This window comes from Astyanax mexicanus, chromosome 13 (genome assembly GCF_023375975.1).
Source record: "Astyanax mexicanus isolate ESR-SI-001 chromosome 13, AstMex3_surface, whole genome shotgun sequence".
In the NCBI taxonomy this organism is placed as follows: domain Eukaryota; kingdom Metazoa; phylum Chordata; class Actinopteri; order Characiformes; family Acestrorhamphidae; genus Astyanax; species Astyanax mexicanus.
The window spans coordinates 16843697-16866451 of NC_064420.1; the positions used below are offsets into that span (position 1 = coordinate 16843697).

General features: G+C 40.1%; 1 protein-coding gene across 1 annotated transcript in view; it reads left to right on the forward strand.

Moving 5' to 3' along the window:
- The first annotated feature begins 7864 nt into the window (after nucleotides 1-7864).
- Nucleotides 7865-22755, forward strand: part of LOC103038476 (uncharacterized) — a 107892-nt gene continuing 93001 nt past the window's right edge. Inside the window, exon 1 of the mRNA XM_007228972.4 lies at nucleotides 7865-8173. The gene's annotated coding sequence lies outside the window, so the exon portion shown is untranslated. The remainder of the gene's footprint in view (nucleotides 8174-22755) is intronic.

Genomic DNA, 22755 nt, shown 5'->3' on the forward strand with positions numbered 1-22755 from the left:
CACAGGTGTCTTCAAACTTGCAATCAGTCAGTCTGCCGAATTTAAATGGTGCTGTTTGGAATCATAGTGTGATCCACATTGATCCACATGGAGCGCAGAAAGCTAAAGACATTCAAGATTCAAGATTCAAGATATTTATTGACAAATCACACAGGGAGCGGCTTGGGTGGGAGGGGTCCTTCACGATCCTTCTAGATTTCCTCAGGCAGTGGATGGTGTATAAATGGTGTATAAACAGTTTAAGGTCTATGGGACTCCAGCCCGTCTCCCTGCACGTGGCTGCAAGAGAAAAAAATGACAAAAAAATTAATTAAAGTAACAAAATTGACAAAGAGCTCAGAACAACTACCAAATAGATCAGAGGGGATCTCCAAGACCAAGGTACATCAGTGTCAATCAGTGTCCACCGTCTATTGCTTTCTGTTGGTTTTAGTCAATGTGGACCTGATGGAAGACAATCATGGTGAAAACAACATTGACAAGCCACAACGCTTCTGGGAGAATTTGGACAGATCAGACAAAACTGGAACTTTTTTGAAACATTGAGGTGCTTCTGTAAGTTTTATGGCTGCTTTGCTTCATCTGGCACATCCAGCTCTTTTGTGCTTTTGCCCAGCACTCTCCAAAAAGTGCACAAGAAGCTTATAAAAAAAAAAACACAGTTTACAACCCGTAGCATAACCTAATCTCTGCAGATGTAGGTTACACTACTGATTTTAACCAGTGGTTTTAGGGTTCTTGTACATTTTTAAAGTTTTTTAATGCCTCATTTTAAATGTCAGGGATCTCCAGTTTTATCCAATGAGCTGTGGAGCTACTTTGAGCCTGGATAACGGTGTAAAAAGTGATTTATATGCAGGGGAAAATGGATGCCTCAAAGAGCTCGTTCTAAAGAGTTTTGGGCAAAAAGCACAAAATTACTGGAGCTCAGAAAGCTGCAGGAGAGCGGAGGCGGGCTGTTCAACTAAGTTTTACTACACCCAAACCCAGAGTTCTCCTTTAAATCCGCTTGTAAAAGCAGACACTAGTTTAAGGCCATTTGTGTGATGTAAAATAGCACAGGAACACACTGTGTGTGTGTCTCTCTCTCTCTCTCTCTCTCTCTCTCTCTCTCTCTCTCTCTCTCTCTGTCTCTCTCTTACATGCATGTTGTTCTCAATCAATAAAAAGCATTTGTACAACCATTCAACCGTAAGTACTCAGAACTGATAGTACACTATAATGTGTCTGGCTTTATAAGCTGAGATGCTGTGTGCTGATGTGTGTGTGTGTGTGTGATACGTAGCATGAGGACATCTGGAGTGTGTGTAATCAGGTCAGATTAAGTGGTTGTTTGAAGGAGCCTAATGGAACTTTCCTAGAACTCTGCTCTTCATGGACCGCAGTACGTTCAATACCTCCTCCTTCTCCTCCTCCTCCTCACGCTGAGTGTGAGGAGACCCTCAGCCAGACGCAGATAAACAGGGCCCGAGGGGCACCGCCTGCCAGGCCTCTAATACACACTGCAGCTCATCCCCACCAGCGCTGATTGGGAGTGACAGGCCGCTCGCCGCTATAGAGCGCAGGTCTGCGCTGTATTATACCCGGGCGTGAGGGCACAATGAGACCCTCACAATGGAAGAGTTTGGAACACACACACACACACACACACACACACACACAAATCCCACCACAATAGTGTCTAGAAAGCTGCCAGGGTCCATTCAGTCTTTCTACAGCGCCTCCTTATGCTGCCTTCAAGCACACCTTGTAAGCCAGTACTTACTACAAACTTACGAAGACGTGATTTCTGTTCAAGTGGTTTTGGTCAGAAACAATATATTAAAAATTTACTGCAAATAAAACCCTTTGGGATTACTTGGATTTCTGCATGAATTGGTCATTAAATGCGTTCTGATCTTCATCAGTCACAAACACAGACTGCTGAAACTAATACCACACAAAAAATATATGTTTGCATGGTTTTATTGAACACAACATGTTAACAATCACATCACATGGATTTAATAACTGGTTGATCCTCCTTTGGCAGCAAAAACCTCAATCAAACTTTTCCTGTAGTTGCAGATCAGACCTGCACAGCAGTCAGGAGGAATTTTGGATCATTCCTCTTCAGAAAACAACAAAAAAAAGTTTCAGTTCAGCAATATTCTTGAGATATCTGGTGTAAAAAGCTCTCTTGAGGTCGTGCCACAAAATCTCAATTGGGTTGAGGTCAGGACTCTCCCGAAGGTATTTTCTTCTGCTGAAGCAATTCGGTTGTTGATTTACTGATTTTCTCTGAAGAAAGTCTTTATTTTAAAGAAATGGTTGACTGCATGTTCAAATGAGTGAAACCCAGGGACACAACTAAAATGTGTATTTGAACTTAAATATTATGGATTTATTATGAAAAACAAAAAAAAATCATGATAAAGTGTATAGTTTGAGAGTTTTCAGTGTTCTAAGTAGTTTTTGTTTTATTTATTTAATTACATATCTTATTTTAAAGTTATTTTGTTGTACATGTATATATGTAATTTCCTGGGGACAAAAATCGCACACATTCGGTGGATCATTTTTGACATTTTATTGTATTGTTATTTTTGCTATAATTGTAATGTTTTGGCTACATCTTTGGCGTTACAGTTAAAACCAATAAAGCTACTGTAAATCTTGAGAAGTACCACAGTAATAATCAGCTGTGTAACCTGGTCCGCTGGGGGGCGCCAGTCTCCTCAGTAAGCCGCGCTCCTCCAGTCTGTTGTGTTTTTCCCACCCGCTTTCAGATAGGCCCCGCCCCCTGTACGCTGATTGGTTAACACTGCCCGACCTCTGTGCTGTGATTGGTTGACTTCATGAGCTGAAACTGACTGAAGAACTTTGGGGTCTCGCTCATTCAGTCTGCTGTATTATCCAGTCACTGGAATTACCTGAATCCCAAACAGGGGCGTGGCTAAGAGTGAACGGCAGGTGGGTGCAGGTGGGTTTCCCAAATCCCCCAGTGTCAGTTTGGAAATCACAGTGATAATTACCATCAGCAACTGTCTGACAGGTAGCCTAATACCTGCTGAAGAAGTTTCTACTCCTATCTGGTTTCAGCTGGTCTAAGCTGGTCTTTCAACCAAAAGTGGTTGAAAGTCTGAGCAAAGAGCAACACTGAATTTGGTGTTGATTTTGAAAAGTGAATCAACATTGTACGTTCAACTTTTAATGAACCATAGCTCACACTTGAGAAGCTCAAAATTGTATGCAAGAGGGGAAAAAACTCTTTGGCATGTACAGCTACAAACAAAAAGCTTTATTTACTACAAGCAAGGGCGTAGGAGCGGGTTGATATGGGGGGGAAGGGGGGGGGCACATTTGCTAAAAAATAATCCCTTTTTTTTCTGTATTCTGTTTATTATTAGTTACATCCAAGTAAAGGTGACTTTACAACCTAAACATGCCAATGACTACAAGTAGCTAAAACTAGATAATCACTGTAGTAAAGATGAGCATAAAGAATGTTACCCATCACTACCAATCTGATTAAAATAGAACATGCCACCAGGTATGGTGAAAAAATTTGTGCCTTTTTTTTTTATAATTTTATTTCAAATTTTTCCCATTTTCTCCCCAATTTACACATTCAATTACCCAACCCACTCATTAGGACTCTCCCTATCACAAGCAATGCCGCAACACACCAGGAGGGTGAAGACTAGCACATGCTATACATGTGAAGTCAGCCACCGCTTCTTTTCAAGCTGCTGCTGATGCAGCATTGCCTAGCAGCATCACAGCGCGCTTGGAGGAAAGCGCAGCGGCTCAGTTCTGGTACATCAGCTCACAGACACCCTGTGTTGTGGACATCACCCTAGAAGTGATGTGGGGAGAGAGCGCCATCTACCCACCAGGAGGAAGCAGGGCCAATTTTGCTCTCTTTGAGCGCCGGCAGCTTGATGGCAAAGCTGCACGAGCGGGGGTTCAAACCTGCGACCTCCCGCTCATAGGGAATTGGTGCCAAATTTAAAATTAATTACTGCAAATGTAAGTAAAACCACTTTTTTATCCCTCCATCCAACCGTTTTTGAAATTATATGGTGATGAAATGTAAAATGCTAATTCAAAAAGCAGAAAGCTGATGGCATTATGTTGATTCAACGTAAAAAACAAAATGTTGTTTTAACATCGTTTTAACTTCAACCATATTTTAACCACATATACCTATACTGGTAGATCAGCTGAATAACCAGCTCCTGACCAGCATTATGTAGAATTTGATTTTTGCTCATGCTGGTCTACCAGCTTGGTGATGCTGGTCATAATTGTCATAACAGATGTGCATGCAAGCCAACCATTGAGGTATTGCTGTTTTTGATGGTCAAATGGGTCATGCTGGGCGACCAGCTTGGTGATACTGATGATGCTGGTAATGTTGGTCAAGCTGATTGGCAAAGTTGGTCTTGCTGGTCCATATTTGACCAAAGAAAGCACAGTACCATAGTGTTTTAGAATTCATAAAAAATAACACTGGCTATTCTAAATCATCAGAATCAGAAGCAAAGTACCTTAGCCTTGGCTCCTTAAATCAAACACTGTCTTTTACACCATGCCACATGAATGAGAGGTACAGTATATATTGCCGCTGTCTAATGAAAAACATGTATCTCCAAAACATGTTGGGCGACCTGCTTTAATGTTGGCCAAGCTGGTTGACAAAGTTGGTCTTGCTGGTCCACATTTGACCACAAAAAGAAAGTACCACAGTGTTTCAGAATTTATTTCTAATTTTATCTCTCCTTTCTTTGGAAGGCCAATTATCGAACTCCCTTTTTAAGACTATCCTGACACCAGGAGGGTGAAGATAACTGATGCCTGTGCTGACTTACATCACCCTTTAGAGTAATGTGGGGAGAGAACACCATCTGCCCACCCAAAAAGGGCATAAGTAACAGTGGCTGTTTTGCACTTTTAACAACAAGCCATTGTGGTACAGCTTTTGGATTTAAATAAATTTAATAACACAAAACATTTAAACGTGGTCTTATTACGTATATATCAAACCTGGTCCTTTTGACCGTGGGGTTCAATAGGGTGTCAAAACCCTTTTATTTCAGAAACAAAGAAGGAAAATGACATATGAATAGGTGAGGAGGCCAGTCTTTAAGGCTGTGGGCTAAAGGTGGAGCTACACACGCCTGAAACAATATTACAACAATACATATCAAAAATTGTGGAGAATGATTATTATTTGAAGGAAAAAGAAGGAAAATAAATAATAAAAACAATAAATAAAGGAAAAAAATGCTAGAGAGCATTCCATGCTTTATCACTTCCTGATGCAATCTAGTTAGCATAGCTGTGTTCATAATGGTTCACTCATTAATTCACTATACAGTGTTTACTATAGACTGAATAGGCAACGACCAAACAAACTTGTTTTGTGATGCACTATGTGTGTTTGATAGTGAACTAATGCAATATAGGGAATAAAATTTACTGTTGAGATTTTGAACAGCACTACAAAATGGCTGACGCACAGTATGTGCACTGTTTCTGTAATAAGAAGCACTTCCAAACGCAGCTTATGTTAATTGTTTTTTGTATTAGCCTGACAAAACTGTACTATTAGGATTAGTATACAGTGTATACATCATAGTACTAGTGTGTACTATAATAGGAACACATACCCATTTCCGGAACATGGCTGCCATCTTAAAGGCCATCAAGGGTGTTCTGCGATTTTTGACTCAGCCTGTATTACAGTACATAGTTTTTTTGTGTATAACTGCGATTAACCATATTGTTATTATTTTAAAACCATTTAATGCCACTGATATAATGATTATAGAGTACCATAATGATTATATAGAACCATAATAATATTTTACACACTATGTTATAAGAATGATCGATTTATTAAAAAAAAATATGAACAATATTAAGAAATTGGAATTGGTCGTTAAAAGGTGACTAGGTTATATTTGTGTTTAGGGCCATGCTGTATGTATTCTACATTCATGCTGTACACCAGTCAGCCTTATTTTACCTTATTTTAGGTTGCTTTGGTGCACTAATTTGGGCTGATTTTTCTCTTGTAAAGTAGCTAATGCTAATGCTAACATTACATTCATGCGATTCATGTTTTGGATTAGCCAGACTAGCACACAGACATCCAGGCAGAATAGCAGAAACTGGTTAATGTGTCTCATTAAAACTGTATGCACTCCCCTTTCCTTTGTATTTCAGGGCTACTTAAGATGTTTTATAATCATCACACTAATTTGTGTCAGTCAAGAACTAATCTTTAGGGCTCCGTGTTTGTTTTTTAGTCATTTCTTTCTTAAATGGGAGAAAAAAAATAATATATATTTATATATATTATATTATTATATAATATTTAATAATAAGTAAACCCTGCTATGCTAAGTAAAAATGTCCGGATATCTGAATCTCTAAAAACTCTCTCACATAAAGTCATTACACCAAATGATTATAAAAACACTGCCTGATCCCTGAGACACTGTTTTACCATAGTTTTGAGAAGATTTTGGGTCTGAAACATGTTGTAAAAATCAAATATCATAAAAAATATTGCACAAATCCATGCAGGGCTTTGTACATGCAATAGTTCCCAAGGTGTTTGTTCAGGCCCGTCCACATATATCCAGATATATTTAAAAACAAAAAAGTTTACATTTTTTCTGAAGTGCTAAGCACAAGTTTTCTTGATTACAGCAGGTTACTTTTAATGTTAGGACAAATGTATTAGTACCTGGAAAACATCTTTCAGTTTAAAAACCTAGTAACAGAAGTGTTTACAGGTGTAAACTCTCATGCTGTAAATAGGATAATATCTGTAACATCCAGGTAACGTTACGAGGCTGGACGCAGCTGAAGTAGCCTTCCAGTTTGTTGAAATCAGGTCGTACTATCAATGTAACAGATGATAATTAATCCAAAAAAGAGTCTCTGGTCTCTTTGTTTACCTCTTTAGATTCACTTTAGACTGTTTCTCCAGTTTTATTGCTTTAATTTTTCAAAAGATTATAAAATTATGGTTGTTTCTACAACCTACACAGCATGGCTCACACTAACACTACCATGTATAATAACTGACTGGAATACAAATATAATAAGAAATATTTAATAGATAAAAAAAACCCTGTATGAATGGGATTAGTTTCTCAGGGGGCGCCGGGATTAATTTTCTCTTTTAGGGGGGGATTTATTCCAGTCTGTAACGATCATGTATGTGTTTTTCTCAGATGTCCTCTGAGAAAATGACAGGCTGAATTATCTACTGTTTTTCACTGAACTATTTGGTCCTCAGGTAATTTTAGTCCCATATGGATGCACATCTTAGGAGTTTCATCTCCTCGCGTTTAATAAATAGCTATTTGTCCACTGCCGCACACCATAATTACACTTTGGGTGCGCATTTCCACAGAGATCCATGTAAACACAACAGTGAGTGGAAATGGAGGAGCTATTGAACACGATGGCATGTGACTGTGAAAGCCAAAAAACTGGCTGGTCCTCCTGTTTTTTTAATTGCAGTCCGGATGTAAGAGTTTTATGATTTTTTTAACATTAACAGACATCCCCCTGAGAATGGGCTATTTGACTAATGGGCTTTAATTAAAGAAAATGGACAGCAAAACTGTATTAAGGTCAAGTCTATATATTGTATGGTAAATCGGTAACGTAATTATCGTGACAGGCTCAAATTAAAGCGTGTGATCGTGTACTCTGTGTGTGTGTGTGTCTGTGTGTGTATTAGACTGTTTATAGAACTCTCTACTACTAGCCAATCGTATCGTCGGAGGCCGGACACTTCCAGCCAGTGGGAGCTGAGGGGGGCGTGTCCAGACCTAAAACAGGTGTGGAGAGCGGCAGTGGTGCTCCGTCTGCTCGCGGGCTCGGATCGAGTGCACGGCTGGTTCGGTTCACTGTGTGTAGAGCTCGAGCTCCAGCAGCAGCAGCAGTAGAAACAGCGGCGACCCAGCAGCTCAGCACAGCCCGGGACCGGCAGCGCCGTGCAGCCGCGCGCGGAGCTCGGAGAGGGGAGGCGGTGAGGAGGATGCAGCGCGCGCTCACACGGACGGGTGATGCAGTGGCAGCTCCGGAGGAGAGGAGCGCGCGAGCCTGAGCCGAGAAGCCGGGGGCGGGGCATGCTGCTGGGGGCGTGAGGAGCGAGGCGCGCGCGGTGAGGAGCTGCTCTCATTCTTATTGCTGGGTTTTATACAGTGGTTCAGATTATGCCCAGAACTTTCTGAATGAGCTCGCGAGGCTGTCCTAGACAGTTTTGAAGCGTCTGAGTAGATAAAAGTTTCAGGGCGACGCGCGTGCGTGCGCGTGTGTGTGAGCGCGTGCGCGTGTGTGAGCAATTCCCATTTCGATCAGTGATAATGATAATGAGGAGTGCATTAATTAATAGACCGCGAGAATCCCGGGTAGTATCGCGCTCGGCGTACTCTTCCCCTGATCACCGCGAGCCAATAATGAACTTAAGAGCAGTTACTGCTCTAAATCTTTCCTTAACATTAACAAGCAGCATCAACATCAAAGAGACTTGAACAGACATACATGCCAAAATTCGTGGGAGGTGTAAATTTGCAAATCGATAAGTGAGGCTGATGGAATTCTGGTCAGCATATGGTAGATAGACTAAGGCAGTTAAATTCTGAGGTTAAACAGGTCTGTTTTTTAAGGTTCCTTGATCCACAGTGTCACATGTACTGGGAACCCATAGAAAGCCATAGAAGGCAGTACCACTCACAGTGGACAGCACCGTTGGTGGTAGTGATGGTGACCTTTGGTGTCTGGCTAGAATTGTCCATGTGAGCAGACAAGCGACTGGCATTTCTGGCAAAAATTACAAAGTGTGTTATTAAAGGGATGAACCGATGTGGGAATTCTGGAGTGATGCCGATATCCGATATATTAAACATGTTTTTTTATATCTACCTATGCCAATATACTTCTTTTAAAACGAACTAACTAAACTTAGCTTAAATCAATGGCTTTTCAAGTAGTGCAGCCATTGTCAGCCACTTGTAGCGTTGCTTTGTCTTTTTCCAGCACGCAATAAATACCTCAGCAAATATCGGCCACATACAGCTCTGGAAAAAAATGAAGAGACTTCAGTTTCTGAATCAGTTTCTCTGATTTTGCTATTTTTAGGTATATGTTTGAGTAAAATGAACATTGTTGTTTTATTCTATTAACTACAGACATTTCTCCCAACATATTGTCATTTAGAGCATTTGTTTGCAGAAAATGAGAAATGGCTGAAATAACAAAAAAGACACAGAGCTTTCAGACCTCAAATAATAAAGTTCATATTCATAGAGTGTTAAGAGTTCAGAAATCAATATTTGGTGGAATAACCCTGGTTTCTAATCACAGTTTTCATGCGTCTTAGCATGTTCTCCTCCACCAGTTTTACACACTGCTTTTGGGTAACTTTATGCCACTCCTGGTGCATAAATTCAAGCAGTTCAGCTTGGTTTGTTGGCTTGTGATCATCCATCATCCATCCATTAACAACCCCAAAATAAAAAAGATGGAACAATATGAAACATTCAAATACAAAAAACAATTGTAATGTTTTCATTATGGGGTTTTGTTGTAATATCTAGCTGAAAATGTAACAGCACCTTATCAACCACTTAGAAAGCCATTTGCTACAGTCTATCAACACTTTAGCAAACACTGAGCAACATCATAGCAACCATCCTGTTTCTATTGCAACCACCTAACAACACCTTACTTAGCAAAAAACTCTTTACTATAACAAACACCTTAGCAACCAACATCTTCTGCCAGCTGTTCATGAAAAGAGCTGTTCATGAAAAGAGACTAAAGTCTGACTGTCATATCTTAAGACATTTTGTCAAAAAGAAACCTACAGCATCACTGTTTACAAAGCTGAAGCTATGCTGCTACGATGCTACATGATTTCCCATCATGCTTTTGGTGAAAATGTACAACAAACTACTAAACAAGCAGAAGCAGTTTTGGGTCCCAGCTGCCCTAGTGTGTGCAGAAAATATATGAGCAAAAAAAAAACAGAAATTCGACACACCCTTTTTTTAGTAAATGGGAACAACTGCTTCCTGCATTCTCTTATTGGCTATTCACAATGTTTAACAGAACTCCAAGATGACAAAAAAAAGATAATTCTGACCAATCTCATCAAAATAAGACTCACGTGATTTTTGCAATAATGGAAATTTGTCCGCAATAGTGAAATGAGTGTAAGGCATGCATTAAGTGTAGCAACACATTAGAAACCACCAACCAAACACCTAGCTATACTTTATTTTTTACTTTTACCAAACATGGATATACTTTAGAGTAGTAAGAGGTGAAATGAGCTTTGATGGGAGCCACGATGCTCCTGAGTTCATCCTGTTTAGAAGAGGGAAAAAAATCACTGCCCGTCCACAATAAAAATCTGATTGGGTGACTCACAGACTTTCACAGTTCTCTTTGCAGAGAACAGGCCAATCAGAACTCTCTTTGTTTTGCATGCACTTCATGAATACACACACGAGGAGAGCACCTTTCTCTCCCTCTCCTTTTCTTTCACTTTCAAACACGCGATTGGGGAAAAAGTCTGTGTCTCCTGCATGCACGCTTGTGTTCACTCTTGTGCAACTCGATCTAGATTCCGGTAGATTTTATCTGACTTGCAGACATCAGGGAGCCGTTATTAATATGCGGTAGACTCCCGCAACATCCGGGAGACTTCGGAAGTCTTCCTTACCAAGCAAATAGCATTGTTACCACCTAATAGCAACACCTTAGCATCCACCTATCCACACCTTAGCAACCAACATCTATACCTTAACAACATTTCAGCAGCCACTTAGCACCTATACCACTGCAAAACAGCTGAGCTTTAGTCAAATTTACAATTTCTTTAAGAACTGCACTCTCTTGTGCTCTTTGATCTGATATCTGATACCTGAGCTTCTGTACTGATATCAGTCTAAAACTGATACTCACCAGCACCATCTCCTCCGCTGGCATGTGAGGTGTTAATGAGCTGTGCAGAGCACATCGAGCGGCTCTGAGCGCAGTGTCGGATATTTCAGGCGGAGTACTGAAGCCGTGCACACCTTTCATCTGTGAGAATCTGACAGTGAATATGCAGGAATCAAATCTGCTTTGCCTGAGGCTCGACTTCACTCCACATGTGAGTGTGTGCAAGTGTGTGCGAGTGTATGCGAGCATGTGTGCACCCAGCAGAGTGAGATAAGAGTGCTTAAGTTAATACAGGACTGAACTGTCTGCCCCATATGACCCTTTAGTCTGTATAGAAGTACTTCACTCACTGGACCCGGGCATCAGAAGACCCACAGGCCGGACACAGTCCAACACACACACACATACACTCACACATAGACACACACAATTGCGTTTTTATTGTTATCACGATAATATTTTTTTCAAGTTAAACACATCAAATAACTTTTGATAATATTGAAAATATTATATTGAAATGCATTACCAATGTGCAGCAACAGAGGGAGCTCTTTATACTGCAGATTAAACTGATGTGACATAATAAAGCTGGAGGCGAAGTGAGGCAGATTGAGTGACAGCGACATAGAGTGAGGTAGTGTGAGTCAGAGCGAGGTAGAGTGAGCTACAACGATATACAGTGTGAGGTAGAGCAAGATAGAGTAAGATAGAATGATGCAAAGTGAGATTGATCATGGCAGAGTGAGGTAGTGCGAGGTAGAGTGAAGTAGTGTGAGTCAGAGCGAGGTAGAGAGAGGGGTAGAGCAAGATAGAGTTAAGTAAAATGATGCAGAGTGAGATGGATCAAGGCAGAATGAGGTAGAGTGAGGTAGAGAGAGACAGAGTAAGGTAGAATGATGCAGAGTGCGATAAAAAAAACTGGAGGCGAAGTGAGGCAGAGTGAGTTAGAGCGATATAGAGTGAGGTAGAGAGAGATAGAGAAGGGAAAACAATGTAGAGTAAGAGAGATCAAAGCAGAGTGAGGTAGTGCAAGATAGTGTAAGGCAGAGTGAGGTAGAGCGAGATAGAGTAAGGTAGAATGATGCAGAGTAAGACAGATCAAGGTAGAGTGAGGTAGTGTGAAGTAGAGTGAGGTAGTGTGAGTCAGAGTAAGGTAGAATGATGCAGAGTGAGATGGATCTACACAGAGTGGGGTAGAGTGAGGTAATGTGACGCAGAGCAAGGTAGAGGGAGGTAGAGAGAGATAGAGTAAGGTAGAACAATGCAGAGTGAGATGGATTAACACAGAGCAAGGTAGAGTGAGGTAGAGAGAGATAGAGTGAGGTAGAGAGAGTCAGAGTGAAGTAGAGCGAGACAGAGTAAGGAAAAATGATGCAGAGTGAGATGGATCAAGGCAGAGTGAGGTAGTTTGAGGTAGAGTGAGATAGTGTGAGGCAGAGTGAGGTAGTGCGATGTAGAGTGAGGAAGTGTGAGGTAGAGCGAGATAGAGTAAGGTAGAATGATACAGAGTGAGATGGATCAAGGCAGAGTGAGGTAGTGTGAGGCAGAGTGAGGTAGAGTCAGGTAGTTTGAGGCAGAGTGAGGTAGTGTGAGGCAGAGCGAGGTTAAGTGAGGTATATATATATGTATAACTATATGTATATAGTTTGAGGTAAAGTGAGAGGGAGGTAGAGGTCCACAGTGAAGCCTCACAGCAAACTACTTCTTATTTTGGGGAAAATAAGTGCATCTACACCAAGTGCTGGACAGCCTTAGATACGTTTTTTTATAACTGTTGTGTGTCATGTTTCACATTGATATAAGGATCTAAAATAGTGTTGGACACCCCCCCCCCCCTCCTCCCCTACACACACACACGCCCCCCCACACACACACACACACACACTTTGTGTGTCCACTGTGGGCCGCGCAGGCCTTTAAACCCTCTCCAGAATTCCCAAAGGCTTTCCCCCTGTCTTAATCTGTCCGCCTTTATACATTAAACATCCCGCCCCTTACAGGCTGGCACAGAGGCTGAATATTTAACTGTGAGTGGAGGGTGACGGAGCAGCCACAGCGCTCTCTCTGAACCACACACTGCACCCGCCGCCGCTGCCGCGCCCCACTGAGCCAGCCAGCAGACTATAGGAGGACAGCGGTGGGTTTTCTGGGACGTGCTTGTGGGATCTGGCCAGTGCACAGTGTGGTGTATTAATGAAGAAACATCAAACAGTGAATAACACATAAACACACACACACACTCTCTCTCTCTCTCTTTCACACACACACTGTAGGGTTGCAGTGATTAGTTGATAAATTTATCTACAATAAAAAAACAGCTCTGTGGATTGTGGCAGCAGCTCGGCCACTTAGAAGCCCCAAAGGTCCCAAAGCATATTACTGTGAAGGCAGAAAATCTTTCATAATTAATACTTCTACTAGATGTCTGTACTATTTATGTACACAAATCAAACAATAAACAAAAATACACTAAAGGGACAATATATAAAAAAAATATTAAAAAAGAGTTAATTCTGCATTTGTTGGATTAACTAACTCTACTGTCCAGGAGTGGATGATTACTACTCCACCTAACCAAATTAAAAATATTGGATAGAACTCCATCATTCCAGATGGAATATTGATACAATATTGTAACCTTATTGCTCATTCCTACAGCTAATTAGTAAATAGTAATTTAGATTGGTTAAAAAGAGCATAAGCAGGCTTTTCTCTGGTTTCAAAATTGAGGTTGGCAATGTGGTCATATTTGATTGTATTTCGAATAATTTTCCTACTTTCTTGAAGCATATCAGGAATATCGTATATGTCTGTGTTAAAAGAACATTGACCCAACTGTACATTTAAAGGAAAAATCCGGTGTGAAATGGACTTGAGTTGTAGTAAAACATGATAATAAGTACAAACTTTTGTCAAAAAGCCCACCTCTGTTCACCCCTTGCATTCCGAAATACAGCGCCCAACAGGCTTACAATACTAGCAATAGGGGCATAGCATTGCCCATGCAAAGAAATCATTTATCTATTTTTACACCTTTAACAAGGTAACTGTGGAAACGCATGCATGCTTTAATAGTCACATAATTTTGCAATTTTTTCCCCTATCGTACCTATTTGTTTGTGCTCATCGGTCGACTTATCGTGACTGGGTTTCAAGAAAAACTACCGGAAAAACGGAAAACTACCTTAAGGACCTGTGTGTACATAAAGTTTTTTTAATAAACTACCTTTGCACTTTAAGTTAAACTATTTGATAAAAGTTTGTACTCTTATCATGTTTTACTACAACCCAAGTCCATTTCACAACAGATTTCTTCTTTAATTAAGACTTAGGGTGTAGCGAAACATGATAAGAGTACAAACTTTTGTCAAATAGCCCACCTCCATTTAGGGTTGTCACGATACCAAAATTTTGACTTCGATACCGATACCAACTGTAGTATCACGATTCTCGATACCAAAACGATACTTGGAAGAAAAAAAAACAATAAAAATATCTGAACATAAAATGTTTATTTTTGACTGAACTGGATTGAACACTGAACAATCGGTGCAAACGTTTTTATTCTAAAATGAAACATTTGTACAAAAAACAAGTTTCGTTATTATAACCTTAACTATAACATAATTATCTAAACACTTCCTAAAAACTAAAACTAAAACCAGAGGTAATGGTAGCCTGACTATGTGAACCTGACGGGCGGGTAGAAGTTAAGTTCTGAATAAGGAAAATAAAGAGACAGAAGAACATTACAATGTTATGTTCATTTTAACACTCACTGCTCCGTTTTATTAATCAGCCGTTTACCGTTTTTAATAAGCCCATGTTCAGTGTAACGAGCAAGCAGGCTACGTGCCTGACCACAGATTTGCGATGGAAACGCGAAAACGTGAACATCTTGAGTTCATGTTTCACAGCCAATGGGATAATGGAGAAATAGAGAAAACCACGGGTCCAAAACAAAACTCCTGCACACTCCTCTCTGTGTTAACGTGATTTACTAGCAGTCGCTAGTAAATCTTAGTAAAGCTACAGACAGAGTGTATCTTGACTAACTCCACTAACCTGTCGACTTCTCAGCTCTTTGTAGAGATCAGGGTGCTTGTCTGCTAAATGAGCGAAATATGATCAGAATTATGTTAAATAACACTGTAACATAGAAGCATAGAACTATTATTTAATTAAAATGATTTTTAAGAACAGCTAAACACAGTGCTGCAGGTCAAACGCGGAGGCGTTCACGTGCGAAAGAGAGACAGAGAAAGAGTGAGAGAGTGAGAGAGCGAGAGTGAGAGAGAGAGAGATTTGCGTGTTCTGATGTGAGCTACTCACAGGTAAAGGTTCTCTTTGATCTCCTCGTGCTCATATTCTAGTCCCATACATAATTCTGCAGCTCCCTCAGTGTTTTCTGTCGTATTTTGCGGCTAGCGCGAGCGCTTACAACTAACACCGCGGAGCGCGAGGTGCCGCCGCCCTTGTGCCGAATCCGCTACTGAATCCGACTCCCGCTTCGCGGACAGAATCGGCACAACACCCCCCGCTGTACAACTGCGGGAGTGAAAACAGCGCTAATAAAGTAGTTTAGTTTCACTTTCAGTTTTCGTTATTTTCGTTATTTTTTTTAAAAATAAAAATAGAAATAAAAAACAGATGCCTACATCTCAGACTATTTTCCCACACTTCACTCCTCGCGCCCGTTTTGTCCACAAGTCGCGGACGAGAGACATCTGTTATTTTAGCCGTCGCCATTCTACACTCGCTGCTGCTCTGCTGGCTTGCGCGTGAATCGATTCATTTGTTCAGAACACTAAGTTTATCTGAATCCTGCCACACCGACTGCTGCGGTGTGAATCAGTTTTCTTATGAACTGAATCAAATCGCGCCTACTAATTTGACTCATTTGAAGCTAGTGACTGGGCTATATACAGTATCGAAAGCATCGAACGCTAAAGAACCGAATCGTTTGTGATGACGTAGTATCGAAAAAGAATCGAACCTTCGGTACACCGTGCAACTCTACCTCCATTCTCCCTCAGCATTTATAAATACAGTGCTTTTAGCTAATGAGTTTAATTAATGGAAAATGAATGGAAATGCATTAATATAGAATGCATGTATTTCCACAGTTACCTTGTTAAAGGTGTAAAAATGGATAAAATATTTCTTTGCATGGGCAATGCTATGCCCCAATCGCTAGCACTGTAAGCCTTTTGGGAGCATTGGCTAAAAGGGCATTATCTCTGAATGGGTGTTAATGGAGATGGACTATTTGATCATAGTTCGTACTCATTATCAGGTTTCACTAAAACTCAAGACAGCACTGGAAAAAAATAAGAGACCAGTTAAAAATGATGAGTTTCTTTGATTTTACAAAATTAAAAACCTCTGGAATATAATCAAAAGGAAGAAACCAAGCTGAACTGCTTTCATTTTTGCACCAGGAGTGGCATAAAGTTATCCAAAAGCAGTGTGTAATACTGGTGGAGCCAAGATGCATGAAAACTGATTAAAAAACAGGTTTATTCCACCAAACAGGGGCGTAGCAGCAAATTTTGGGCCCTGTACACTCTCAATGTCAGTGGGCCCCTATCCATGCCAGTACACAAGGAACATGATTTTCATGGGCCCCTCTCCCTACTTGGGACCTGGGTAGTCAGGTCCACTTTTCCCCCCACTACCATGCTCATGCCACCAAATATTGATTTCTGAATTCTTAAAACTTTATGAATATGAACTTGTTTTCTTTGCATTATTTGAGGTCTGAAAGCTGCATGTTTTTTGTTATTTCAGCCATTTCTCATTTTCTGCAAATAAATGCTGTAAATGACAATATTTTTATTTGGAATTTGGGAGAAATGTTGTCTGTAGTTTATAGAATAAAACAGCAATGTTCATTTTACTCAAACACATACCTATAAATAGCAAAATCAGAGAAACTGATTCAGAAACTGAAGTGGTCTATTCATTTTTGTCAGAACTGTATTTTAGCGTGCTTTGCATGGGAGAGTATTTGAAATAGGAGGTTTTATGATATAATAATAGTGTATATCGTAAAAGAAAGTCTTTAATCGTATCGTCCAGCTCTGTTTCAAAACCACAGAGTTCTACGGGCACAGACACAAAGGATGGCTCCAGAAAGAGCCGGTGCAGCCGAAGTCCCACCCTGACTGATGCAGATATGCTGAGTTATCTGTGAGTGCGGGGGCTGGAGGAGGGGGTTTAGCGCCCCACGTGGATTAGAATGTCAGAATTGGAGATGTGAGGATTGGGGAGGAGGAGGGGGGTGGTGGTGGGGGTGTTCTGGGCAGCAAATCCCTCAATAATTAACGCTGCGCCGGGGAAAAGACGGGCAGAGAGAGAGAGAAAGAGAGGTAGAGAGCAAGAAAGAGAGAAATAAAGAGAGAGAGTTAGAAGAAGAGAGGAGAGGAGGAGGAGGAGCAGAAGGGATTTACAAAGGGAGTGCAAACCCCAGCGGTGCAGAACGTGGGCACGAGGAAGCGCACCAGCGAGAGAAAAAAGCGCTATGGTTACGTAAAGGCTTCGGAGATCCCCTCCCTAAAAAAAGAGAAAGGGCGCGCGAGAGAGAGAAAGCCTGGCCTGGAAGAGGCGAGTGATAATTGAGTTTCGCAGGTTGGGCCGTGGAGACGAGCTAAAGCCCAGAGCGGTGCCCGTCAGAAGGGTGCCAGTCATTCACAGCTTAAGAGCTTAGATCATCCAGCGCTGCCTTTAAACAGTGAGGGGATGACCCGCACCAGCGCTACTCATCTGCATCAACGCCAGCTTTAATTCAGCAGCCAGCGACAGACGAGCAGAGAGGAGGAGAAAAGCTCTCTCATCCCTCTCTCTCTCCCTCTCTCATCCCCCTCCCTGTCATCACTCTGCCTCATTCCTTTGCTCTATTTCATCCCACCCCCTGCCCCTGTTTCTTACAGTGCTGGGCAACGTTGATAAAGCTGAATATCATGAAATCGTTTAGTAGTAGGGCGACATGGTATCAGACGATAATTAAGTGTGATTTAATTAGATACTGTTATAGATAATGATGCTTGCGAACACCCTATTTCTCTATTCTAAAATAAATAAATAAATAAATAAATAAATACATCTCGAGATATCACAATATTCCCATATCCTTTATAGTGGACTTTTATGTTCTGTTTCTAGAACTTTCGATTATTGATTTAACACAGATAGCTAAAGTGACTCAAATCTGATTTTTTGCTCAATGTGGCTTAGATTTTTTTTCAAATCAGACTTAACTCACTTTCACTTGTGGTCCTAGATCATACGCATCAGATCAGCAGTAAAACCGCTCCGCTAAAGTGCAGTGTTACACAGCGCTAAAACTGCAGACTGGAGCAGTATTAGCATTAGCTGCTAACCGTGCTAAGCGCTAGCTCTTTTGCTGTTGAGAGGTGTGTATATCAGACTGTAGTTTACCGCGTTTACCGTATTAAAACAAGCTATGTGGGACGAACCGCTAGCTAATATCACTCTGGCTCACCAGAATACTTAGGGTACCTCAGTGTAGTGCTGTCAGGCGGCATTAGTCGCTAATTACAGCTAGCCTTAGTGGAAATCTGCAAATCTAAGCTTACTGTAAATAAACTGAAGGGCTTTACTCACCCAAATAAACAGAAAGAAGAGAGAAATCTGTGTAGATTAATATCCAGCGCTTGTAAAAGAATTTAAAATATATATTTTTTAAGAATGACAATTTTTAAGAAGTACAACTTAGCTTAGCTTTTTTGTTGAATTAAAAGGAAAATGTGACGACACCCCTCTTCCGTACTAGCGTTGCATAATGCACCTTTAATGTCAGTGGATTTTTTTTGGGTGGAGGAATATTTGGATGGGTGTTTTAACCCGAACCTTTTGCTCTGCACCTAGCCATCTTGCATTCACAGTGTAGTATTGGTGTTCATTATCTTGTCTCTTGGGGAAGGGAAGTTTCCACAGGGCATGGCTAACATTCACTCGTGAAAAGATCAGCTATGAACACAAAGAAATCAAATAAATTTATTAAAAGTCAGATAAATCATCATTTGGCAGATCTTTAGGTAGAAAGTTTGCTATTTGAGCTCAAAACCAATTATATACGTTATATAAGTGTATACATTATATACAATCAATAGCACTAAAATAAAAATCACCTCTCTCTTGCAGTTGCGCATGATATGAAGTGATATTCATACTTCATACATCTCTCTATCAAGAGGCTAACCCTTCTCTCTCTCTCTCTCTCTCTCTCTCTCTCTCTCTCTCTCTCTCTCTCTCCCTCATCACTGCTGATCACATGGTCAGGAAGTGAGCGTTGGCTGGATCAAAGTCAATAGGCATTTAAGCACTTAGGAATATTTCAGGCTCTGTTGTCATACGCATTAGACTAACAGCGCTTCTTCCTCAGTACACAGTATCGATTCAGCTCTTCAGAACGGGGGCACTGAGTTCGGTCCAGTGCTTCCACTGCTCCTACAGCCATTATTTTTTCAGTATCAGTTAGCGTTATTAATGACCTGCAGCAAGTTCAGTGTTTTTCAGTCATTTGTATCTGTTAAAGTAATTTGTTGGCGTTCAGTAGTTGGGCCCAATCCCATTTGAACCCTTGGCCCTACCACTTAACCCTACCCCTTTTTTGGCATGTCCACGCCTAGGGGTGGTGTCTCAAATCTTGTTAGGCTGGAGGGGTAGGTTAGGGGAAGTGTAAGGCAACATGACCCTTCAACCCTGATCATAGTGTGTGCTCTGCACATGCAGTGTTGGTAGTAAATGTCACTGACTGTAGGGAGCTGCACACCTGTGATGTGTTGAGATTAAATACGCTACACAGTGAATCTTGAACAGACCTGCACATTCCTTATCCTGTAAACATAATATATTACGCTGTGTAGTCATATTTTCATCCAATTCAAAAAGCTGTCCTAGTTTGCTACTAGAATTGACTGGCAGGCATGTAGCTAACATAAACATTACCCAAATATTTTGTAGTTAGCCTACCTGCTGCTAAATCACATAATTTGTTCAAGCCCTGTATATATTTATCCAATGGATGTGTTTTTTCTTGTCTTCCTCTTCTTCTTTCTTCTTTATTTTCTGGCTTCTTGATAGATAAATCCGCCTCACGATTGCTGAAGTTTCAAATTTTGCTGGCTGCAGGAAATCGTCAGCAATTGGTAGGAGGGGCTCCCTTGAGGGCGATTCCAATAATCGTGTCCTTGCACTTACCTGCATACCTGCATTGATCACACAGTAGGCCTAAACGACTACATATATATACAGCTCTGAAAAAAAAACAAGAGACCATTTAAAAATGATGAGTTTCTTTGATTTTACCAAATTGAAAACCTCTGGCATTTTCCTCTTGCACCAGGAGTGGAATAAAGTTATCCAAAAGCAGTGTGTAAGACTGGTAGGGGGGAACATGCCAGGATGCATGAAATCTGTTAAATATTCCATCAAATATTGATTTCTGAGCTCTTAAAACTTTATAAATATGAACTTGTTTTCTTTGCATTATTATTGCATATATCTATAAATAGCAAAATTAGAGAAACTGATTCAGAAACTGTGAATGACTAAAATAAAGGTTTGCTGGGCAGCTATCACTGCAGTGCCTAGGGAGCGATGAGGGTTAAAGGCCTTGCTGAAGGGCCAAACAGTGGCAGCTTGTCAAACCCAGGATTTGAACTCGTAACCCCGTCATCAGTAACACTGTGCTCTAAACACTGAGCCACCACTGCCCTGTCAAAAAAATCCTTGATGAACGGGACAACAGGAATACTTCAATATGTCTTGAAATTAAATCTGAACCTCTGCTTTATAGAAAATGATATTTTGACATATTTTGGTTCTATTTGTTGCTTCACAAATATCTATAAAGATTAAATACAGTATCTGCATTTAATAATGTTCTGTGTTGAGGGTTTTCATATTCAGATTTTTTTTTTGTTTGCATGATTTCTATGACGTTGACTCAGTTTATAGTATTCCAACACTGCTAGAATTTTATTATGTTGTTGTTTGGTAAGGTATTTTTGGTATGAATCCTCATTCATATGCAGAAAGTAATAAACTGCAGTTGTGCACAGAATAGTATGATTAATATGGGTTTATGTGAATATTCAATAGGTCTGCTGTTTCTACGCACACAGGGATTTTCTATTCTACCAGTAGGTTTAAAGGGTTGAGGGAGTTCATCCAGCCCCCTTGGTGCCCCCATGCTTAAAAAAGCTTTGCTAAAGTGCCCTTTAAAGTGGCAAAAGAAACAAAGTGCCACATTTGCTGCCCTTCCTCTGGGTAAAAACGAGTGCTTTATAGCTATTTAGAAAATATATAATTAAATACATGCCCTGTGATTATTAATCTAAATTAATTACATGCCTCACGTTTTGCTAAGAAAGTATTTTCACCTGTACAGTTAAATTAAATTTTAGCTGAGGAGCAAATGAATGAATGCATAACTGACATAGACTAAAAGCTTCCTGTACTTAAAAATCAGTCAATAACAGATGCTGTAAATCTGCATATCACTCTCAGAACCCTAGGTCACATTTTGTATAGTTTGATGCACCTTTATATGACTGTATTTAAAGAGTAACTACCCTCTAAGACTTTTTGCATTAATAGTTGAAATATGTTGATCTGTTATAATAAAAAAAAAATACCAGCCCTGCTTAACATGCTTAAAAATGAGATTCGATATGAACATTTAGATATTTGACCACCATATTTTGATCAAATGTTTGCTTAGTAATGTCCAAATAAAACAGTGCAAATAACATTTACAAAAATGTTATTGTTTAATGTTTATTATTTTTAGTACATACTTTTCTTTAATAACAGGATCTGGCCTGGGGTATTTTATTTTGAAGGCCAAAATGACTGATTAGCCATAATGGCTAACGGCTAACTGTTTTCTGAAATGAATTATTAGCTAATGTTTGATGACAGATGAATGGTCCTGTGCTGGTTAGATTAGTACGTTCTGTGGTTTGATATGATGTTTATTTGGTCGATTATGGCTATAGTTTTCTCAAGTCTTTAATTATTTACTTTAGAACACAGAAATTAAGCTGTCTGCTAAATTGGCTTGGAAGTATGGAAGTATGTTAGCCTCGATGCTAGCTGTTTCCCAAGCTGAATTAATAGCTAATGTTTGATGACAGATTAATACAGTTGAGCTGGTTAGATTAGTAGATTCTTTGGTTTTATATAATATGTGGATTATGGCTATAGTTCAGTCTAGTCTAGTAGATTCAGTGGTTTTATTTGATATGTGGTTTATGGCTATAGTTCACTCAAGTCTTTAGCTATTTACCTCAGAACACCAGAATGCAGCTCTGTTTAACTGGCTTGTACTGTGTTAGCTCCAATGCTAACTGTTTTATGAGATGAATTAATGGCTGAATTTGGATATCCAAATGATGTTTTTGTGATGTTGTGCTGTTTGATATGATATGATGTGTATGATGTCTGTATACTATTCTAATCTTAATCAGGAAGGTCAGAACACCCACATGGGGCATGGGGAACAAAACGGCGCCGAGCAGCACCGTTTTGTTCCCTCACTACACATTACAGTGACCTGTAGTGAACTTTCACATCTTTTGCAAATTAATTTTTAATTGATTTAATGATTAAAATGAACAATTAAATTACAATAATTAAATAATTTATGATGTGTGCTCTCTAGGTCAAGTAATGTTGATAACATCTTAATGAGTGCCATTACATGGGTGCCCTGTTGTCCTGCAAACAACACTGAAAAAAAGACGTTTTATCATTAATGATCCTTCA